Here is a 22,129-nt window from a genome sequence, read left to right on the forward strand (position 1 = left end):
CCTGGGGCAAGTCTTCCAGCATGCCCCCCTCAATGTAGTAAAAATAATACGTCACTTCCTGGGGCAAGACTTCCAGCATGCCCCCCCCAATGTAGTAAAAATAATCCGTCACTTCCTGGGGCAAGTCTTCCAGCATGCCCCCCCCAATGTAGTAAAAATAATCCGTCACTTCCTGGGGCAAGTCTTCCAGCATGCCCCCCCAATGTAGTAAAAATAATACGTCACTTCCTGGGGCAAGTCTTCCAGCATGCCCCCCTCAATGTAGTAAAAATAATACGTCACTTCCTGGGGCAAGTCTTCCAGCATGCCCCCCTCAATGTAGTAAAAATAATACGTCACTTCCTGGGGCAAGTCTTCCAGCATGCCCCCCTCAATGTAGTAAAAATAATACGTCACTTCCTGGGGCAAGTCTTCCAGCATGCCCCTCAATGTAGTAAAAATAATACGTCACTTCCTGGGCAAGTCTTCCAGCATGCCCCCCCCAATGTAGTAAAATAATCCGTCACTTCCTGGGGCAAGTCTTCCAGCATGCCCCCCCCAATGTAGAAAAATAATACGTCACTTCCTGGGGCAAGTCTTCCAGCATGCCCCCTCATGTTAGTAAAAATAATCGTCACTTCCTGGGCAAGTCTTCCAGCATGCCCCCCTCAATGTAGTAAAATAATACGTCACTTCCTGGGGCAAGTCTTCCAGCATGCCCCCCTCAATGTAGTAAAAATAATCCGTCACTTCCTGGGGCAAGTCTTCCAGCATGCCCCCCTCAATGTAGTAAAAATAATACGTCACTTCCTGGGGCAAGTCTTCCAGCATGCCCCCCTCAATGTAGTAAAAATAATACGTCACTTCCTGGGGCAAGTCTTCCAGCATGGCCCCCCAATGTAGTAAAAATAATACGTCACTTCCGGCAAGTCTTCCAGCATGCCCCCTCAATGTAGTAAAAATAATACGTCACTTCCTGGGGCAAGTCTTCCAGCATGCAATGTAGTAAAAATAATATGTCACTTCCTGGGGCAAGTCTTCCAGCATGCCCCCCTCAATGTAGTAAAAATAATACGTCACTTCCTGGGGCAAGTCTTCCAGCATGCCCCCCCAATGTAGTAAAAATAATACGTCACTTCCTGGGGCAAGTCTTCCAGCATGCCCCCCTCAATGTAGTAAAAATAATCCGTCACTTCAAGGCAAGTCTTCCAGCATGCCCCCCCCAATGTAGTAAAAATAATACGTCACTTCCTGGGGCAAGTCTTCCAGCATGCCCCCCTCAATGTAGTAAAAATAATCCGTCACTTCAAGCAAAGTCTTCCAGCATGCCCCCCTCAATGTAGTAAAAATAATACGTCACTTCCTGGGGCAAGTCTTCCAGCATGCCCCCCCAATGTAGTAAAAATAATACGTCACTTCAGGGCAAGTCTTCCAGCATGCCCCCCCCAATGTAGTAAAAATAATACGTCACTTCCTGGGGCAAGTCTTCCAGCATGCCCCCCCCAATGTAGTAAAAATAATACGTCACTTCCTGGGGCAAGTCTTCCAGCATGCCCCCCTCAATGTAGTAAAAATAATACGTCACTTCCTGGGGCAAGTCTTCCAGCATGCCCCCCTCAATGTAGTAAAAATAATACGTCACTTCCTGGGGCAAGTCTTCCAGCATGCCCCCCCAATGTAGTAAAAATAATACGTCACTTCCTGGGGCAAGTCTTCCAGCATGCCCCCCAACATGTAGTAAAAATAATACGTCACTTCCTGGGGCAAGTCTTCCAGCATGCCCCCCTCAATGTAGTAAAAATAATACGTCACTCCTGGGGCAAGTCTTCCAGCATGCCCCCCTCAATGTAGTAAAAATAATACGTCACTTCAGGGCAAGTCTTCCAGCATGCCCCCCCCAATGTAGTAAAAATAATACGTCACTTCAGGGCAAGTCTTCCAGCATGCCCCCCTCAATGTAGTAAAAATAATACGTCACTTCCTTGGGCAAGTCTTCCAGCATTGCCCCCCCAATGTAGTAAAAAATAATACGTCACTTCCTGGGGCAAGTCTTCCAGCATGCCCCCCTCAATGTAGTAAAAATAATACGTCACTTCCTGGGGCAAGTCTTCCAGCATGCCCCCCTCAATGTAGTAAAAATAATACGTCACTTCCTGGGGCAAGTCTTCCAGCATGCCCCCCCAAATGTAGTAAAAATAAACGTCACTTCCTGGGCAAGTCTTCCAGCATGCCCCCCCAATGTAGTAAAAATAATACGTCACTTCCTGGGGCAAGTCTTCCAGCATGCCCCCCTCAATGTAGTAAAAATAATACGTCACTTCCTGGGGCAAGTCTTCCAGCATGCCCCCCTCAATGTAGTAAAAATAATCCGTCACTTCCTAGGGCAAGTCTTCCAGCATGCCCCCCCAATGTAGTAAAAATAATCCGTCACTTCCTGGGGCAAGTCTTCCAGCATGCCCCCCCAATGTAGTAAAAATAATACGTCACTTCCTGGGGCAAGTCTTCCAGCATGCCCCTATCAATGTAGTAAAAATAATACGTCACTTCCTGGGGCAAGTCTTCCAGCATGCCCCCCTCAATGTAGTAAAAATAATACGTCACTTCCTGGGGCAAGTCTTCCAGCATCCCCCCTCAATGTAGTAAAAATAATACGTCACTTCCCTGGGCAAGTCTTCCAGCATGCCCCCCTCAATGTAGTAAAAATAATACGTCACTTCCTGGGGCAAGTCTTCCAGCATGCCCCCCTCAATGTAGTAAAAATAATACGTCACTTCCTGGGGCAAGTCTTCCAGCATGCCCCCCTCAATGTAGTAAAAATAATACGTCACTTCCTGGGGCAAGTCTTCCAGCATGCCCCCCTCAATGTAGTAAAAATAATACGTCACTTCCTGGGGCAAGTCTTCCAGCATGCCCCCCTCAATGTAGTAAAAATAATACGTCACTTCCTGGGGCAAGTCTTCCAGCATGCCCCCCTCAATGTAGTAAAAATAATACGTCACTTCCTGGGGCAAGTCTTCCAGCATGCCCCCCCAATGTAGTAAAAATAATACGTCACTTCAAGGCCAAGTCTTCCAGCATGCCCCCCTCAATGTAGTAAAAATAATACGTCACTTCCTGGGGCAAGTCTTCCAGCATGCCCCCCCAATTGTAGTAAAAATAATACGTCACTTCAGGGCAAGTCTTCCAGCATGCCCCCCTCAATGTAGTAAAAATAATACGTCACTTCCTGGGGCAAGTCTTCCAGCATGCCCCCCTCCAATGTAGTAAATAATACGTCACTTCCTGGGGCAAGTCTTCCAGCATGCCCCCCCAATGTAGTAAAAATAATACGTCACTTCCTGGGGCAAGTCTTCCAGCATGCCCCCCCAATGTAGTAAAAATAATACGTCACTTCCTGGGGCAAGTCTTCCAGCATGCCCCCCCAATGTAGTAAAAATAATACGTCACTTCCTGGGGCAAGTCTTCCAGCATGCCCCCCCCAATGTAGTAAAAATAATTCGTCACTTCCTTGGGCAAGTCTTCCAGCATGCCCCCCCAATGTAGTAAAAATAATACGTCACTTCCTGGGGCAAGTCTTCCAGCATGCCCCCCCCAATGTAGTAAAAATAATACGTCACTTCCTGGGGCAAGTCTTCCAGCATGCCCCCCTCAATGTAGTAAAAATAATACGTCACTTCCTGGGGCAAGTCTTCCAGCATGCCCCCCTCAATGTAGTAAAAATAATACGTCACTTCCTGGGGCAAGTCTTCCAGCATGCCCCCCTCAATGTAGTAAAAATAATACGTCACTTCCTGGGGCAAGTCTTCCAGCATGCCCCCCTCAATGTAGTAAAAATAATACGTCACTTCCTGGGGCAAGTCTTCCAGCATGCCCCCCTCAATGTAGTAAAAATAATACGTCACTTCCTGGGGCAAGTCTTCCAGCATGCCCCCCTCAATGTAGTAAATATAATACGTCACTTCCTGGGGCAAGTCTTCCAGCATGCCCCCCTCAATGTAGTAAACATAATACGTCACTTCCTGGGCAAGTCTTCCAGCATGCCCCCCTCAATGTAGTAAAAATAATACGTCACTTCCTGGGGCAAGTCTTCCAGCATGCCCCCCCAATGTAGTAAAAATAATACGTCACTTCCTGGGGCAAGTCTTCCAGCATGCCCCCCTCAATGTAGTAAAAATAATACGTCACTTCCTGGGGCAAGTCTTCCAGCATGCCCCCCCAATGTAGTAAAAATAATACGTCACTTCCTGGGGCAAGTCTTCCAGCATGCCCCCCTCAATGTAGTAAAAATAATACGTCACTTCCTGGGGCAAGTCTTCCAGCATGCCCCCCACAATGTAGTAAAAATAATACGTCACTTCCTGGGGCAAGTCTTCCAGCATGCCCCCTCAATGTAGTAAATATAATATGTCACTTCCTGGGGCAAGTCTTCCAGCATGCCCCCCTCATGTAGTAAAAATAATACGTCACTTCCTGGGGCAAGTCTTCCAGCATGGCCCCCTCAATGTAGTAAAAATAATACGTCACTTCCTGGGGCAAGTCTTCCAGCATGCCCCCCAAATGTAGTAAAAATAATACGTCACTTCCTGGGGCAAGTCTTCCAGCATTGCCCCCCAATGTAGTAAAAATAATACGTCACTTCCTGGGGCAAGTCTTCCAGCATGCCCCCCAATGTAGTAAAAATAATACGTCACTTCCTGGGGCAAGTCTTCCAGCATGCCCCCCTCAATGTAGTAAAAATAATACGTCACTTCCTGGGGCAAGTCTTCCAGCATGCCCCCCCAATGTAGTAAAAATAATACGTCACTTCCTGGGGCAGTCTTCCAGCATGCCCCCCCAATGTAGTAAAAATAATACGTCACTTCCTGGGGCAAGTCTTCCAGCATGCCCCCCTCAATGTAGTAAAAATAATACGTCACTTCCTGGGGCAAGTCTTCCAGCATGCCCCTCCAATGTAGTAAAAATAATACGTCACTTCCTGGGGCAAGTCTTCCAGCATGCCCCCCTCAATGTAGTAAAAATAATACGTCACTTCCTGGGCAAGTCTTCCAGCATGCCCCCCTCAATGTAGTAAAAATAATACGTCACTTCCTGGTGGTCAAGTCTTCCAGCATGCCCCCCTCAATGTAGTAAAAATAATACGTCACTTCCTGGGGCAAGTCTTCCAGCATGCCCCCCTCAATGTAGTAAAAATAATATGTCACTTCCTGGGCAAAGTCTTCCAGCATGCCCCCCCCAAATGTAGTAAAAATAATACGTCACTTCCTGGGGCAAGTCTTCCAGCATGCCCCCTCAATGTAGTAAAAATAATACGTCACTTCAGGGCAAGTCTTCCAGCATGCCCCCCCCAATGTAGTAAAAATAATACGTCACTTCCTGGGGCAAGTCTTCCAGCATGCCCCCCCAATGTAGTAAAAAAATAATACGTCACTTCCTGGGGCAAGTCTTCCAGCATGTGCCCCCCTCAATGTAGTAAAAATAATATGTCACTTCCTGGGGCAAGTCTTCCAGCATGCCCCCCCTCCTCAATGTAGTAAAAATAATACGTCACTTCCTGGGGCAAGTCTTCCAGCATGCCCCCCTCAATGTAGTAAAAATAATACGTCACTTCCTGGGGCAAGTCTTCCAGCATGCCCCCCCAATGTAGTAAAAATAATACGTCACTTCCTGGGGCAAGTCTTCCAGCATGCCCCCCCAATGTAGTAAAAATAATACGTCACTTCCTGGGGCAAGTCTTCCAGCATGCCCCCCTCAATGTAGTAAAAATAATACGTCACTTCCTGGGGCAAGTCTTCCAGCATGCCCCTCAATGTAGTAAAAATAATACGTCACTTCAGGGCAAGTCTTCCAGCATGCCCCCCCCCAATGTAGTAAAAATAATACGTCACTTCCTGGGGCAAGTCTTCCAGCATGCCCCCCCAATGTAGTAAAAATAATCCGTCACTTCAAGGCAAGTCTTCCAGCATGCCCCCCCAATGTAGTAAAAATAATACGTCACTTCCTGGGGCAAGTCTTCCAGCATGCCCCCCAATGTAGTAAAAATAATACGTCACTTCCTGGGGCAAGTCTTCCAGCATGCCCCCCTCAATGTAGTAAAAATAATACGTCACTTCCTGGGGCAAGTCTTCCAGCATTGCCCCCTCAATGTAGTAAAAATAATACGTCACTTCCTAGGGCAAGTCTTCCAGCATGCCCCCCCAATGTAGTAAAAATAATACGTCACTTCCTGGGGCAAGTCTTCCAGCATGCCCCCCTCAATGTAGTAAAAATAATACGTCACTTCAAGGCAAGTCTTCCAGCATGCCCCCCTCAATGTAGTAAAAATAATACGTCACTTCCTGGGGCAAGTCTTCCAGCATGCCCCCCCCCAATGTAGTAAAAATAATACGTCACTTCCTGGGGCAAGTCTTCCAGCATGCCCCCCTCAATGTAGTAAAAATAATACGTCACTTCCTGGGGCAAGTCTTCCAGCATGCCCCCCCAATGTAGTAAAAATAATACGTCACTTCCTGGGGCAAGTCTTCCAGCATGCCCCCCTCAATGTAGTAAAATAATACGTCACTTCCTGGGGCAAGTCTTCCAGCATGCCCCCCCAATGTAGTAAAAATAATACGTCACTTCCTGGAGCAAGTCTTCCAGCATGCCCCCCTCAATGTAGTAAAAATAATACGTCACTTCCTGGGGCAAGTCTTCCAGCATGCCCCCCTCAATGTAGTAAAAATAATACGTCACTTCCTGGGGCAAGTCTTCCAGCATGCCCCCCAATGTAGTAAAACTAATACGTCACTTCCTGGGGCAAGTCTTCCAGCATGCCCCCCTCAATGTAGTAAAAATAATACGTCACTTCCTGGGGCAAGTCTTCCAGCATGCCCCCCTCAATGTAGTAAAAATAATACGTCACTCTGGGGCAAGTCTTCCAGCATGCCCCCCTCAATGTAGTAAAAATAATACGTCACTTCCTGGGGCAAGTCTTCCAGCATGCCCCCCTCAATGTAGTAAAAATAATACGTCACTTCCTGGGGCAAGTCTTCCAGCATGCCCCCCCCAATGTAGTAAAAATAATACGTCACTTCTTGGGCAAGTCTTCCAGCATGCCCCCTCAATGTAGTAAAAATAATACGTCACTTCCTGGGGCAAGTCTTCCAGCATGCCCCCCTCAATGTAGTAAAAACATACGTCACTTCCTGGGGCAAGTCTTCCAGCATGCCCCCCCCCAATGTAGTAAAAATAATACGTCACTTCTTGGGGTTAAGTCTTCCAGCATGCCCCCCTCAATGTAGTAAAAATAATACGTCACTTCCTGGGGCAAGTCTTCCAGCATGCCCCCCAATGTAGTAAAAATAATACGTCACTTCCTGGAGCAAGTCTTCCAGCATGCCCCCCTCAATGTAGTAAAAATAATACGTCACTTCCTGGCGGAAGTCTTCCAGCATGCCCCCCTCAATGTAGTAAAAATAATACGTCACTTCCTGGGGCAAGTCTTCCAGCATGCCCCCTCAATGTAGTAAAAATAATACGTCACTTCCTGGGGCAAGTCTTCCAGCATGCCCCCCTCAATGTAGTAAAAATAATACGTCACTTCCTGGGGCAAGTCTTCCAGCATGCCCCCCTCAATGTAGTTAAAATAATACGTCACTTCAGGGCAAGTCTTCCAGCATGCCCCCCTCAATGTAGTAAAAATAATACGTCACTTCCTGGGCAAGTCTTCCAGCATGCCCCCTCAATGTAGTAAAAATAATACGTCACTTCCTGGGGCAAGTCTTCCAGCATGCCCCCCTCAATGTAGTTAAAATAATACGTCACTTCAGGGCAAGTCTTCCAGCATGCCCCCCCAATGTAGTAAAAATAATACGTCACTTCCTGGGGCAAGTCTTCCAGCATGCCCCCCTCAATGTAGTAAAAATAATACGTCACTTCCTGGGGCAAGTCTTCCAGCATGCCCCCCTCAATGTAGTAAAAATAATACGTCACTTCCTGGGGCAAGTCTTCCAGCATGCCCCCCCAATGTAGTAAAAATAATACGTCACTTCCTGGGCAAGTCTTCCAGCATGCCCCCCAATGTAGTAAAAATAATACGTCACTTCCTGGGGCAAGTCTTCCAGCATGCCCCCCTCAATGTAGTAAAAATAATACGTCACTTCCTGGGGCAAGTCTTCCAGCATGCCCCCCTCAATGTAGTAAAAATAATACGTCACTTCCTGGGGCAAGTCTTCCAGCATGCCCCCCTCAATGTAGTAAAAATAATCCGTCAATTCCTGGGGTAAGTCTTCCAGCATGCCCCCCTCAATGTAGTAAAAATAATACGTCACTTCCTGGGGCAAGTCTTCCAGCATGCCCCCCCAATGTAGTAAAAATAATACGTCACTTCAGGGCAAGTCTTCCCGCTGCTGCAGTTTCAGTTGCACTGGGAGACAGTTGATAGGAATGTTCCGGTGGGAGACTTCCCGCACACAGTAGGGCAGAGAGAGACAGAGCCCAAGGGCCCAGGGTGAGTGTCTCGTACCTGTAACTCCTGCATCTCCTTATGAGGGTTCCGGATCAGGAAGGTGAATGTCCCCCCCACACCGGTTCCTTGGTATTGGGGCAGATTTGGGCTATTGCACGCACTTATGGACCTTGATCTCTGCCTGGATTGAAGGATGTTTGTGTGCTTGAGCTGAAGGCCTCGGGCTCTATCAATAAAGACAAAGAGCAGAGGCGATACCTTTGGTTCCCCATCAGAAGCGGTCGGAGCTTGGCCGCTTGTGGCAGCAGCCTGAGGCTCTCCAGCTTGGATAGCACATTGCTCAGTGGGAGCCCCGTATCATCCTACTGTACAGTGTGAGGCCTCCGTCCCTAACCTCCGGCCCCCACAGCTTACTGACTGACACTTCCCAGAGGCACCGACCTGTGATTATATGTTGAGGAACAGAAGGGAGGGATCTGTAGCCTAGCAACATCTGGGGCCCAAAGATAAGAAACACAGGTTGAAAAGAAAAAGATATCACCCCAACCTCTCTGTATAGGGGGAAACCAAGTGGCATCCCCTCCCATATGTATCAATACAGTATCCAAAGAGATATTCTCAGCCAACAATAAGCTGGTCTCTTATACTCTATCTATCTTATCTATCTATCTATCTATCTATCAGCCTTTCATATATCTGGCTATCTATCTATCTATCTATCTATCAGTCTTTCATATATCTGGCTATCTATCTATCTATCTATCTATCTATCTATCTATCTATCTATCTATCTATCTATCTATCTATCTATCTATCTATCTATCTATCTATCTATCAGTCTTTCATATATCTAGTTATTTATCTATCTATCTATCTATCTATCTATCTATCTATCTATCTATTTATCAGTCTTTCATATATCTAGCTATTTATCTATCTATCTATCTATCTATCTATCTATCTATCAGTCTTTCATATATCTGGCTATTTATCTATCTAATCTATCTATCTATCAGTCTTTCATATATCTAGTTATCTATCTATCTATCTATCTATCTATTTATCAGTCTTTCATATATCTAGCTATTTATCTATATATCTATCTATCTATCTATCAGTCTTTCATATATCTAGTTATTTATCTATCTATCTATCTATCAGACTTTCATATATCTGGCTATTTATCTATCTATCTATCAATCTATCAGTCTTTCATATATCTGGCTATTTATCTATCTATCTACCTATCAGTCTTTCATATATCTGGCTATTTATCTATCTATCTATCTATCTATCTATCTATCTATCTATCAGTCTTTCATATATCTGGCTATTTATCTATCTATCTATCTATCTGTCTTTCATATATCTGGCTATTTATCTATCTATCTATCTATCTATCTATCAGTCTTTCATATATCTGGCTATTTATCTATCTATCTATCTATCTATCTATCTATCTATCTATCTATCAGTCTTTCATATATCTGGCTATTTATCTATCTATCTATCTATCAGTCTTTCATATATCTGGCTATTTATCTATCTATCTATCTATCAGTCTTTCATATATCTGGCTATCTATCTATCTATCTATCTATCTATCTATCTATCTATCAGTCTTTCATATATCTGGCTATTTATCTATCTATCTATCTATCTATCTATCTATCAGTCTTTCATATATCTGGCTATTTATCTATCTATCTATCTATCAGTCTTTCATATATCTGGCTATTTATCTATCTATCTATCTATCTATCTATCTATCTATCTATCAGTCTTTCTTATATCTGGCTATTTATCTATCTATCTATCTATCTATCTATCTATCAGTCTTTCATATATCTAGCTATTTATCTATCTATCTATCTATCTATCTATCTATCAGTCTTTCATATATCTGGCTATTTATCTATCTATCTATCTATCTATCAGTCTTTCATATATCTGGCTATCTATCTATCTATCTATCTATCTATCAGCCTTTCATATATCTAGCTATTTATCTATCTATCTATCTATCTATCAGTCTTTCATATATCTGGCTATTTATCTATCTATCTATCTATCTATCTATCTATCTATCAGTCTTTCATATATCTGGCTATTTATCTATCTATCTATCTATCAGTCTTTCATATATCTAGTTATCTATCTATCTATCTATCTATCTATTTATCAGTCTTTCATATATCTAGCTATTTATCTATATATCTATCAATCTATCTATCAGTCTTTCATATATCTAGTTATTTATCTATCTATCTATCTATCAGTCTTTCATATATCTGGCTATTTATCTATCTATCTATCAATCTATCAGTCTTTCATATATCTGGCTATTTATCTATCTATCTATCTATCTATCAGTCTTTCATATTTATCTATCTATCTATCTATCAGTCTTTCATATATCTGGCTATTTATCTATCTATCTATCTATCTATCTATCTATCAGTCTTTCATATATCTGGCTATTTATCTATCTAAGTCTTCCCGCTGCTGCAGTTTCAGTTGCACTGGGAGACAGTTGATAGGAATGTTCCGGTGGGAGACTTCCCGCACACAGTAGGGCAGAGAGAGACAGAGCCCAAGGGCCCAGGGTGAGTGTCTCGTACCTGTAACTCCTGCATCTCCTTATGAGGGTTCCGGATCAGGAAGGTGAATGTCCCCCCCACACCGGTTCCTTGGTATTGGGGCAGATTTGGGCTATTGCACGCACTTATGGACCTTGATCTCTGCCTGGATTGAAGGATGTTTGTGTGCTTGAGCTGAAGGCCTCGGGCTCTATCAATAAAGACAAAGAGCAGAGGCGATACCTTTGGTTCCCCATCAGAAGCGGTCGGAGCTTGGCCGCTTGTGGCAGCAGCCTGAGGCTCTCCAGCTTGGATAGCACATTGCTCAGTGGGAGCCCCGTATCATCCTACTGTACAGTGTGAGGCCTCCGTCCCTAACCTCCGGCCCCCACAGCTTACTGACTGACACTTCCCAGAGGCACCGACCTGTGATTATATGTTGAGGAACAGAAGGGAGGGATCTGTAGCCTAGCAACATCTAGGGCCCAAAGATAAGAAACACAGGTTGAAAAGAAAAAGATATCACCCCAACCTCTCTGTATAGGGGGAAACCAAGTGGCATCCCCTCCCATATGTATCAATACAGTATCCAAAGAGATATTCTCAGCCAACAATAAGCTGGTCTCTTATACTCTATCTATCTATCTATCTATCTATCTATCTATCAGCCTTTTATATATCTGGCTATCTATCTATCTATCTATCTATCTATCTATCTATCTATCTATCAGTCTTTCATATATCTGGCTATCTATCTATCTATCTATCTATCATCTATCTATCTATCTATCTATCTATCTATCATCTATCTATCTATCTATCAGTCTTTCATATATCTAGCTATTTATCTATCTATCTATCTATCTATTTATCAGTCTTTCATATATCTAGCTATTTATCTATCTATCTATCTATCTATCTATTTATCAGTCTTTCATATATCTAGCTATTTATCTATCTATCTATCTATCTATCAGTCTTTCATATATCTGGCTATCTATCTATCTATCTATCTATCTATCTATCTATCTATCTATCTCTATTTATCTATCTATCTATTATCTATCTATCTATCAGTCTTTCATATATCTGGCTATTTATCTATCTATCTATCTATCTATCTATCTAGTCTTTCATATATCTGGCTATTTATCTATCTCTATCTCATCTATTATCTCTATTTCTATCTATCTATCTTCAGTCTATCTGGCTATTTATCTATCTATCTATCTATATCTATCTATCTATCGGTCTTTCTATAGATAGCTATTTATCTATCTATCTATCTATCTCTTTCATATATCTGGCTATTACTATCTATATCAGTCTTTCATATATCTAGCTATCTATCTATCTATCTATCTATCTATTTCTGGCTATTCTATCTATCTATCTATCTATCTTCTTCATATATCTAGTTATTTATTTATCTATCTATCTATCTGTCTTTCATATATCTGGCTATTTATCTTATCTATCTATCTATCTATTATCAGTCTTTCATATATCTAGCTATTTATCTATCTATCTATCTATCTATCATCAGTCTTTCATATATCTAGCTATTTATCTATCTATCTATCTATCTATCTATCTATCTATCATCTTTCATATATCTAGCTATTTATCTATCTATCTATCAGTCTTTCATTTATCTTATTTATCTATCTATCTATCTATCTATCAGTCTTTCATATATCTGGCTATCTATCTATCTATCTATCAGTCTTTCATATATCTACTTTATCTATCTATCTATCAAGTCTTTCATATATCTGGCTATTTATCTATCTATCTATCTATCAGTCTTTTCATATATCTAGCTATTTATCTATCTATCATCTATCTATATCTGGCTATTATCTATCTATCTACTATCTATCAGTCTTTCATATATCTAGCTTTTAATCTATCAGTCTTTCACATATCTGGCTATTTATCTATCTATCTATCTATCTATCTATCAGTCTTTCATATATCTAGCTATTTATCTATCAGTCTTTCATATATCTGGCTATTTATCTATCTATCTATCTATCTATCTATCTATCAGTCTTTCATATATCTGGCTATTTATCTATCTATCTATCTATCTATCTATCTATCAGTCTTTCATATATCTAGCTATTTATCTATAAGTCTTTCATATATCTGGCTATTTATCTATCTATCTATCAGTCTTTCATATATCTGGCTATTTATCTATCTATCTATCTATCTATCAGTCTTTCATATATCTAGCTTTTAATCTATCAGTCTTTCACATATCTGGCTATTTATCTATCTATCTATCTATCTATCTATCTATCAGTCTTTCATATATCTGGCTATTTATCTATCTATCTATCTATCTATCTATCTATCAGTCTTTCATATATCTGGCTATTTATCTATCTATCTATCTATCTATCTATCAGTCTTTCATATATCTGGCTATTTATCTATCTATCTATCTATCTATCAGTCTTTCATATATCTAGCTATTTATCTATCAGTCTTTCATATATCTGGCTATTTATCTATCTATCTATCAGTCTTTCATATATCTGGCTATTTATCTATCTATCTATCTATCTATCTATCTATCTATCTATCTATCAGTCTTTCATATATCTAGTTATTTATCTATCTATCTATCTATCAGTCTTTCATATATCTGGCTATTTATCTATCTATCTATTTATCAGTCTTTCATATATCTAGCTATTTATCTATCTATCAGTCTTTCATATATCTGGCTATTTATCTTATCTATCTATCTATCTATCTATCTATCAGTCTTTCATATATCTGGCTATTTATCTATCTATCTATCTATCTATCTATCTATCACTCTTTCATATATCTAGCTTTTTATCTATCAGTCTTTCATATATCTGGCTATTTATCTATCTATCTATCTATCTATCAGTCTTTCATATATCTAGCTATTTATCTATCTATCTATCAGTCTTTCATATATCTGGCTATTTATCTTATCTATCTATCTATCTATCTATCAGTCTTTCATATATCTGGCTATTTATCTATCTATCTTTCTATCAGTCTTTCATATATCTAGCTATTTATCTATCTATCTATCTATCTATCAGTCTTTCATATATCTGGCTATTTATCTATCTATCTATCTATCTATCTATCTATCTATCTATCACTCTTTCATATATCTAGCTTTTTATCTATCAGTCTTTCATATATCTGGCTATTTATCTATCTATCTATCAGTCTTTCATATATCTAGCTATTTATCTATCTATCTATCAGTCTTTCATATATCTAGCTATTTATCTATCAGTCTTTCATATATCTGGCTATTTATCTATCTATCTATCTATCTATCTATCTATCTATCAGTCTTTCATATATCTAGCTTTTTATCTATCAGTCTTTCATATATCTGGCTATTTATCTATCTATCTATCTATCTATCTATCAGTCTTTCATATATCTAGCTATTTATCTATCAGTCTTTCATATATCTGGCTATTTATCTATCTATCTATCAGTCTTTAATATATCTGGCTATTTATCTATCTATCTATCTATCTATCTATCGGTCTTTCATATATCTAGTTATTTATCTATCTATCTATCTATCTATCTATTTATCAGTCTTTCATATATCTAGCTATTTAGCTATCTATCTATCTATCTATCTATCTATCTATCAGTCTTTAATATTTCTGGCTATTTATCTATCTATCTATCTATCGGTCTTTCATATATCTAGTTATTTATCTATCTATCTATCTATCAGTCTTTCATATATCTGGCTATTTATCTATCTATCTATCTATCTATTTATCAGTCTTTCATATATCTAGCTATTTATCTATCTATCTATCAGTCTTTCATATATCTGGCTATTTATCTATCTATCTATCTACACACACAGATACATATGAGTATATATATATATTACATGTATATAAATGTAGGGCCATAACCTTGTTTAATGACTCCTGCCGATCCCCCTCTGTGTTAGAGGTAACAAGTCTCTCTATGTTTCCCAATGAGACCTGTGGGGGGCGACTGATTCTGGCTTTTCATCTTTCTGCTGTGATAATCCATTTTAGGAAATATCCAAGAATTAGTACAGACGCAAACTTCAAAAATTCCATTATTATTGGGTCCATCTTCTAAAGAATTCTGTTTAGTAGCGTTAGATGTAAAGGAAAGAAATGAGTGATGTAACACTAAAAAGTAGCCGTTGAAATGTTAGATCCTACAGGGCATCAGGAGCTCCAGGCACGTCTGTCTCCAAGCAACCACCTCCAGCAAATGAGCTTGGTGCTTGCTTTGTGGCATTAAGAGAACTCTTACGGGATTCCCCTACTGATAAGAGCATTGTGACATCATCAATGGACCCCCCACTGAGCGGCACTCCCAGGACTGATACCTTGTGACATCATCAATGGACCCCCCACTGAGCGGCACTCCCAGATGCATTATTATTACAGAGAAAAGGGAATCATTTAACCATGAAATAAACCCAATAGGGCTGTTCTGCCCCCAATAAGGGGTAATTATATCTTAGTTGGGATCAAGTACAGGTACTGTTTTATTATTACAGAGAAAAGGGAATCATTTAACCATGAAATAAACCCAATAGGGCTGTTCTGCCCCAATAAGGGGTAATTATATCTTAGTTGGGATCAAGTACAGGTACTGTTTTATTATTACAGAGAAAAGGGAATCATTTAACCATTAAATAAACCCAATAGGCCTGTTCTGCCCCCAATAAGGGGTAATTATATCTTAGTTGGGATTAAGTACAGGTACTGTTTTATTATTACAGAGAAAAGGGAATCATTTAACCATTAAATAAACCCAATAGGCCTGTTCTGCCCCCAATAAGGGGTAATTATATCTTAGTTGGGATCAAGTACAGGTACTGTTTTATTATTACAGAGAAAAGGGAATCATTTAACCATTAAATAAACCCAATAGGCCTGTTCTGCCCCCAATAAGGGGTAATTATATCTTAGTTGGGATCAAGTACATCTTTCATATATCTGGCTATTTATCTACTCTATCTATCTATCATCTATCTATCTATCTATCTGTTTGTCTTTCATATATCTAGCTATTTATCTATCTATCTATCTATCTATCTATCTATCTATCTATATATCAGTCTTTAATATATCTGGCTATTTATCTATCTATCTATCTATCTATCTATCTATCTATCTATCTATCATCAGTCTTTCATATATCTGGCTATCTATCTATCTATCTATCTACACACACAGATACATATGAGTATATATATATATTACATGTATATAAATGTAGGGCCATAACCTTGTTTAATGACTCCTGCCGATCCCCCTCTGTGTTAGAGGTAACAAGTCTCTCTATGTTTCCCAATGAGACCTGTGGGGGGCGACTGATTCTGGCTTTTCATCTTTCTGCTGTGATAATCCATTTTAGGAAATATCCAAGAATTAGTACAGACGCAAACTTCAAAAATTCCATTATTATTGGGTCCATCTTCTAAAGAATTCTGTTTAGTAGCGTTAGATGTAAAGGAAAGAAATGAGTGATGTAACACTAAAAAGTAGCCGTTGAAATGTTAGATCCTACAGGGCATCAGGAGCTCCAGGCACGTCTGTCTCCAAGCAACCACCTCCAGCAAATGAGCTTGGTGCTTGCTTTGTGGCATTAAGAGAACTCTTACGGGATTCCCCTACTGATAAGAGCATTGTGACATCATCAATGGACCCCCCACTGAGTGGCACTCCCAGGACTGATAAGAACATTGTGACATCATCAATGGACCCCCCACTGAGCGGCACTCCCAGGACTGATACCTTGTGACATCATCAATGGACCCCCCACTGAGCGGCACTCCCAGGACTGATACCTTGTGACATCATCAATGGACCCCCCACTGAGCGGCACTCCCAGGACTGATACCTTGTGACATCATCAATGGACCCCCCACTGAGCGGCACTCCCAGGACTGATACCTTGTGACATCATCAATGGACCCCCCACTGAGCGGCACTCCCAGGACTGATACCTTGTGACATCATCAATGGACCCCCCACTGAGTGGCACTCCCAGATGCATTATTATTACAGAGAAAAGGGAATCATTTAACCATGAAATAAACCCAATAGGGCTGTTCTGCCCCCAATAAGGGGTAATTATATCTTAGTTGGGATCAAGTACAGGTACTGTTTTATTATTACAGAGAAAAGGGAATCATTTAACCATGAAATAAACCCAATAGGGCTGTTCTGCCCCCAATAAGGGGTAATTATATCTTAGTTGGGATCAAGTACAGGTACTGTTTTATTATTACAGAGAAAAAGGAAATGCATTTTAAAAATCTGAATTATTTTGTTAAAATGGAGTCTACGGTAGAAAGGCATTCTGTAATTCGGAGCTTTCTGGATAACAGGTTTCCGGATAACGGATCCCATACCTGTAATACCTTCTGCTCTAGGAAGATATGCTCTATGGGTGTAGAGGACACTGGTTGATCACTTTTTTTGTTGTAGGGGATTTGCCACCACCATGTTGGAACTGTCTCATCTACGATGGTGCTTCAATGGGAAGGCACCACCCCCATATTGGCACCCCCAGCATTAGCCCCCCGAGCACCATTTTGGCAGAAGTATCTGAACTAACAAGGAAAACCACCCAACTGGAGGAGCTGCCATTGCTGTATATTTTTGTTTTTAAATCAGTACATAATCTGGTTTTGGAATTCAGGACAGACTGACCTAAAGCTAATGTGAGACTTAGTGGATTCGCTGCTGGTGTTAAAAAATGAACCTCCCAACTATCTCTTGTCGTTCCCACCGACTCCCAGGGACACTGCGCAAAAGTGCGGGGGGAGTGGGTTTTTACCCTAAAATGCTTAGGATGTAAAAGTATTCATACGTGCACTTCTGTGAGGGGTTCTCCGTCCATTTTCCAATTGGTCCTCTTTTATTTTTAATGGTTTTGCGGTTATTTAGCTTATTGTTCAGCAGCTCTCCATTTGGTATTTCAGCAGCTATCTGGTTGCTAGGGTCTTATTTACCAGGCAGTGGTTTAAACAAGAGATGGGAATATGAATAGTTAAGGGGCCTGCATGGAAAAATAAAACTGTAGCCTCGCAGAGCAATACTTTTTGGTCAGTGACCCTCATTTGAAAGCTGGAAAGAGGCAGAAGCGAAAGGCAAATTATTCAAAAACTATAAAAAAAAATTAACTAGGAAGACCAATTGCAAAGTTGCTAGGAATAGGCCATTCTATAACATACTACAAGTTAACTTGAAAGTGAACCTCCCCTTTAGATGTGTTTAAGTTAGCTTTATAGAGAGAGAGGCAGCAGGTACTGACATCCCAGACACATTATATACAGTGAAACGCAGTCTTTATATACAAAACCAGACACATTATATACAGTGAGACGCAGTCTTTATATACAAAACCAGCACATTATATACAGTGAGACGCAGTCTTTATATACAAAACCAGACACATTATATACAGTGAGACGCAGTCTTTATATACAAAACCATATATACACTGAGACGCAGTCTTTATATACAAAACCAGCACATTATATACAGTGAGACGCAGTCTTTATATACAAAACCAGCACATTATATACAGTGAGACGCAGTCTTTATATACAAAACCAGCACATTATATACAGTGAGACGCAGTCTTTATATACAAAACCAGCACATTATATACAGTGAGACGCAGTCTTTATATACAAAACCAGCACATTATATACAGTGAGACGCAGTCTTTATATACAAAACCAGCACATTATATACAGTGAGACGCTGTCTTTATATACAAAACCAGACACATTATATACAGTGAGACGCCGTCTTTATATACAAAACCAGACACATTATATACAGTGAGACGCAGTCTTTATATACAAAACCAGCACATTATATGCAGTGAGACGCAGTCTTTATATACAAAACAAGACACATTATACTCAGTGAGACGCAGTCTTTATATACAAAACAAGACACATTATATACAGTGAGACGCAGTCTTTATATACAAAACCAGCACATTATATACAGTGAGACGCAGCCTTTATATACAAAACCAGACACATTATATACAGTGAGACGCAGTCTTTATATACAAAACAAGACACATTATATACAGTGAGACGCAGTCTTTATATACAAAACAAGACACATTATATACAGTGAGACACAGTCTTTATATACAAAACCAGCACATTATATACAGTGAGACGCAGTCTTTATATACAAAACCAGACACATTATATACAGTGAGACGCAGTCTTTATATACAAAACCAGCACATTATATGCAGTGAGACGCAGTCTTTATATACAAAACAAGACACATTATACTCAGTGAGACGCAGTCTTTATATACAAAACAAGACACATTATATACAGTGAGACGCAGTCTTTATATACAAAACCAGCACATTATATACAGTGAGACGCAGCCTTTATATACAAAACCAGACACATTATATACAGTGAGACGCAGTCTTTATATACAAAACAAGACACATTATATACAGTGAGACGCAGTCTTTATATACAAAACAAGACACATTATATACAGTGAGACGCAGTCTTTATATACAAAACCAGCACATTATATACAGTGAGACGCAGCCTTTATATACAAAACCAGACACATTATATACAGTGAGACGCAGTCTTTATATACAAAACCAGACACATTATATACAGTGAGACGCAGTCTTTATATACAAAACCAGACACATTATATACAGTGAGACGTAGTCTTTATATACAAAACCAGACACATTATATACAGTGAGACACAGTCTTTATATACAAAACCAGCACATTATATACAGTGAGACGCAGTCTTTATATACAAAACCAGCACATTATATACAGTGAGACGCAGTCTTTATATACAAAACCAGCACATTATATACAGTGAGACGCAGTCTTTATATACAAAACCAGCACATTATATACAGTGAGACCCAGTCTTTATATACAAAACAAGACACATTATATACAGTGAGACGCAGTCTTTATATACAAAACAAGACACATTATATACAGTGAGACGCAGTCTTTATATACAAAACCAGCACATTATATACAGTGAGACGCAGTCTTTATATACAAAACCAGCACATTATATACAGTGAGACGCAGTCTTTATATACAAAACCAGACACATTATATACAGTGAGATGCAGTCTTTATATACAAAACCAGCACATTATATACAGTGAGATTCAGTCTTTATATACAAAACCAGCACATTATATACAGTGAGAGGCAGTGGATACAGATGGCAGATATTCAGGCCCTAGCACTATAACACTGACACTGATACACAGCATTGGCCCCACTGTAACTAACTAGAAATGAAAAAAAAATGACAAAAGTAAAAGAAAAATAGAAAGTGCAAAAAACCATAACAAATATATAAAAGCACAATGAGCTTTGTCAGGGGGAAAGAGTTAACTTACCATCCATCTGTTAGGGTAGGGGATAGGGATATTATAGATGTCAGATGACAAAAAACAACTTAATATCAGCTAGTGGGTCAGCCTTTAGAACATATACAGTATAGTATCTGGGTATAGTACCTGGGTATAGTACCTGTGTATAGTACCTGGCTATAGTACCTGTGTATAGTACCTGGCTATAGTACCTGTGTATAGTACCTGTGTATAGTACCTGGCTATAGTACCTGTGTATAGTACCTGGCTATAGTACCTGTGTATAGTACCTGGCTATAGTACCTGTGTATAGTACCTGGCTATAGTACCTGTGTATAGTGCCTGTGGGATGAAAACTGCAGCAAAATTTCAAAGTTGGTTCTTGGGTAAAGTTTACAGCCTGCAGATTCTTCGTTTTTTAGTCTTCAATTCTGCACTGCCTCCAGTTTACGAAATCTCCCGATCCCTGTCTGCATCTGCGCCTTGATTGGTCAATTTTACTGCCTGTCAAGAAAGCTGTGCTCTGACTGGGGAATCCACAAGAAGAAAGATCCAATCAGAGCGCAGCTGATTTCTGCAGAACCCGGAGAAGATTTGCAGGACAGTGCAGAAATGGATCCAGGTTTTTTTTAAGGTGCCAAAGCAGGTTTGGGGAGGCTTAGCCTTATTGAAAATCCACCTATGAGGCAACACCACATACATTGTGTATATACAGACTGACACTCCCCTGAGTACAGACTTGGCAGGAATCTCACTTCACCTCTGCGACACACCCTGTAGTGGATCCCCTCAGGGAATTCTCTATCCTGATTCCCTAGTCACTTGGATCCCTACACTACAGGCAATATGGCCTGGGAGAGACACCTCCAAAACTGCCAGTCCTATGTAGGAGCTCAGAACTGCTCTTTCGAGCTCAACCCTAACTGCCTTATACCCCTAGAGTGGTACTGGTACGGGGGCCCAACTCTAACTGCCTTATACCCCTAGAGTGGTACTGGTATGGGGGCCCAACTCTAACTGCCTTACACCCCTAGAGTGGTACTATAAAGGAAGCTTCACTGCCACTATCTAATGCCTCATTCACGGGGCCCCGTTCCCTGACTTTAACTAGGCCTGTTCCCTGGACTCCCAGCAGCACCCACCCTGTTCCTCAGGTGGAAGCAAAGAGGAAGGTGCCACGCCTTTCCCAGCACTATACCAAAGTGAGGCAGGATGTGGTCACCATACCTTCTAGGCCAGGGGTGGCCAAAACGTCGATCGCGGTTCACTAGTCGATCCCCCGTAGATTTCTGGTGGACAGCATTGAAGCCGGGAAATGCGGAAGTGTGGCAGTTCCACACGTTTATTGGGTATGCGCACGTACGCTGCGTTGCGTACGTACACGGGGAGGAGCCAAAAGTCGATCGCCGGGGGAAAAAGTCTGGGCACCCCTGTTCTAGCCAATGGCACACATATGTTAATGAACTTACTTAGATACATTCCCTTCTGCCCAGCAACTAAGGGAACTGAACCTGTAGGGATTTAAAGCCATAGGGGCCATTTAACCCTCTGGGTCCCTACAGAGGTTAGACTGCCATGGTTGGGTTTGTTTTCTCTGGGAAAAAAGGTGCAAGTACATTAGAGGGGATTATAGGCAGATAGGGGGTGTTCTTTTTTCCCATAAAAACGATCAACGCACCAGAGG

Source organism: Xenopus tropicalis, chromosome 9 (assembly GCF_000004195.4).
Source record: "Xenopus tropicalis strain Nigerian chromosome 9, UCB_Xtro_10.0, whole genome shotgun sequence".
In the NCBI taxonomy this organism is placed as follows: Eukaryota; Metazoa; Chordata; class Amphibia; order Anura; family Pipidae; genus Xenopus; species Xenopus tropicalis.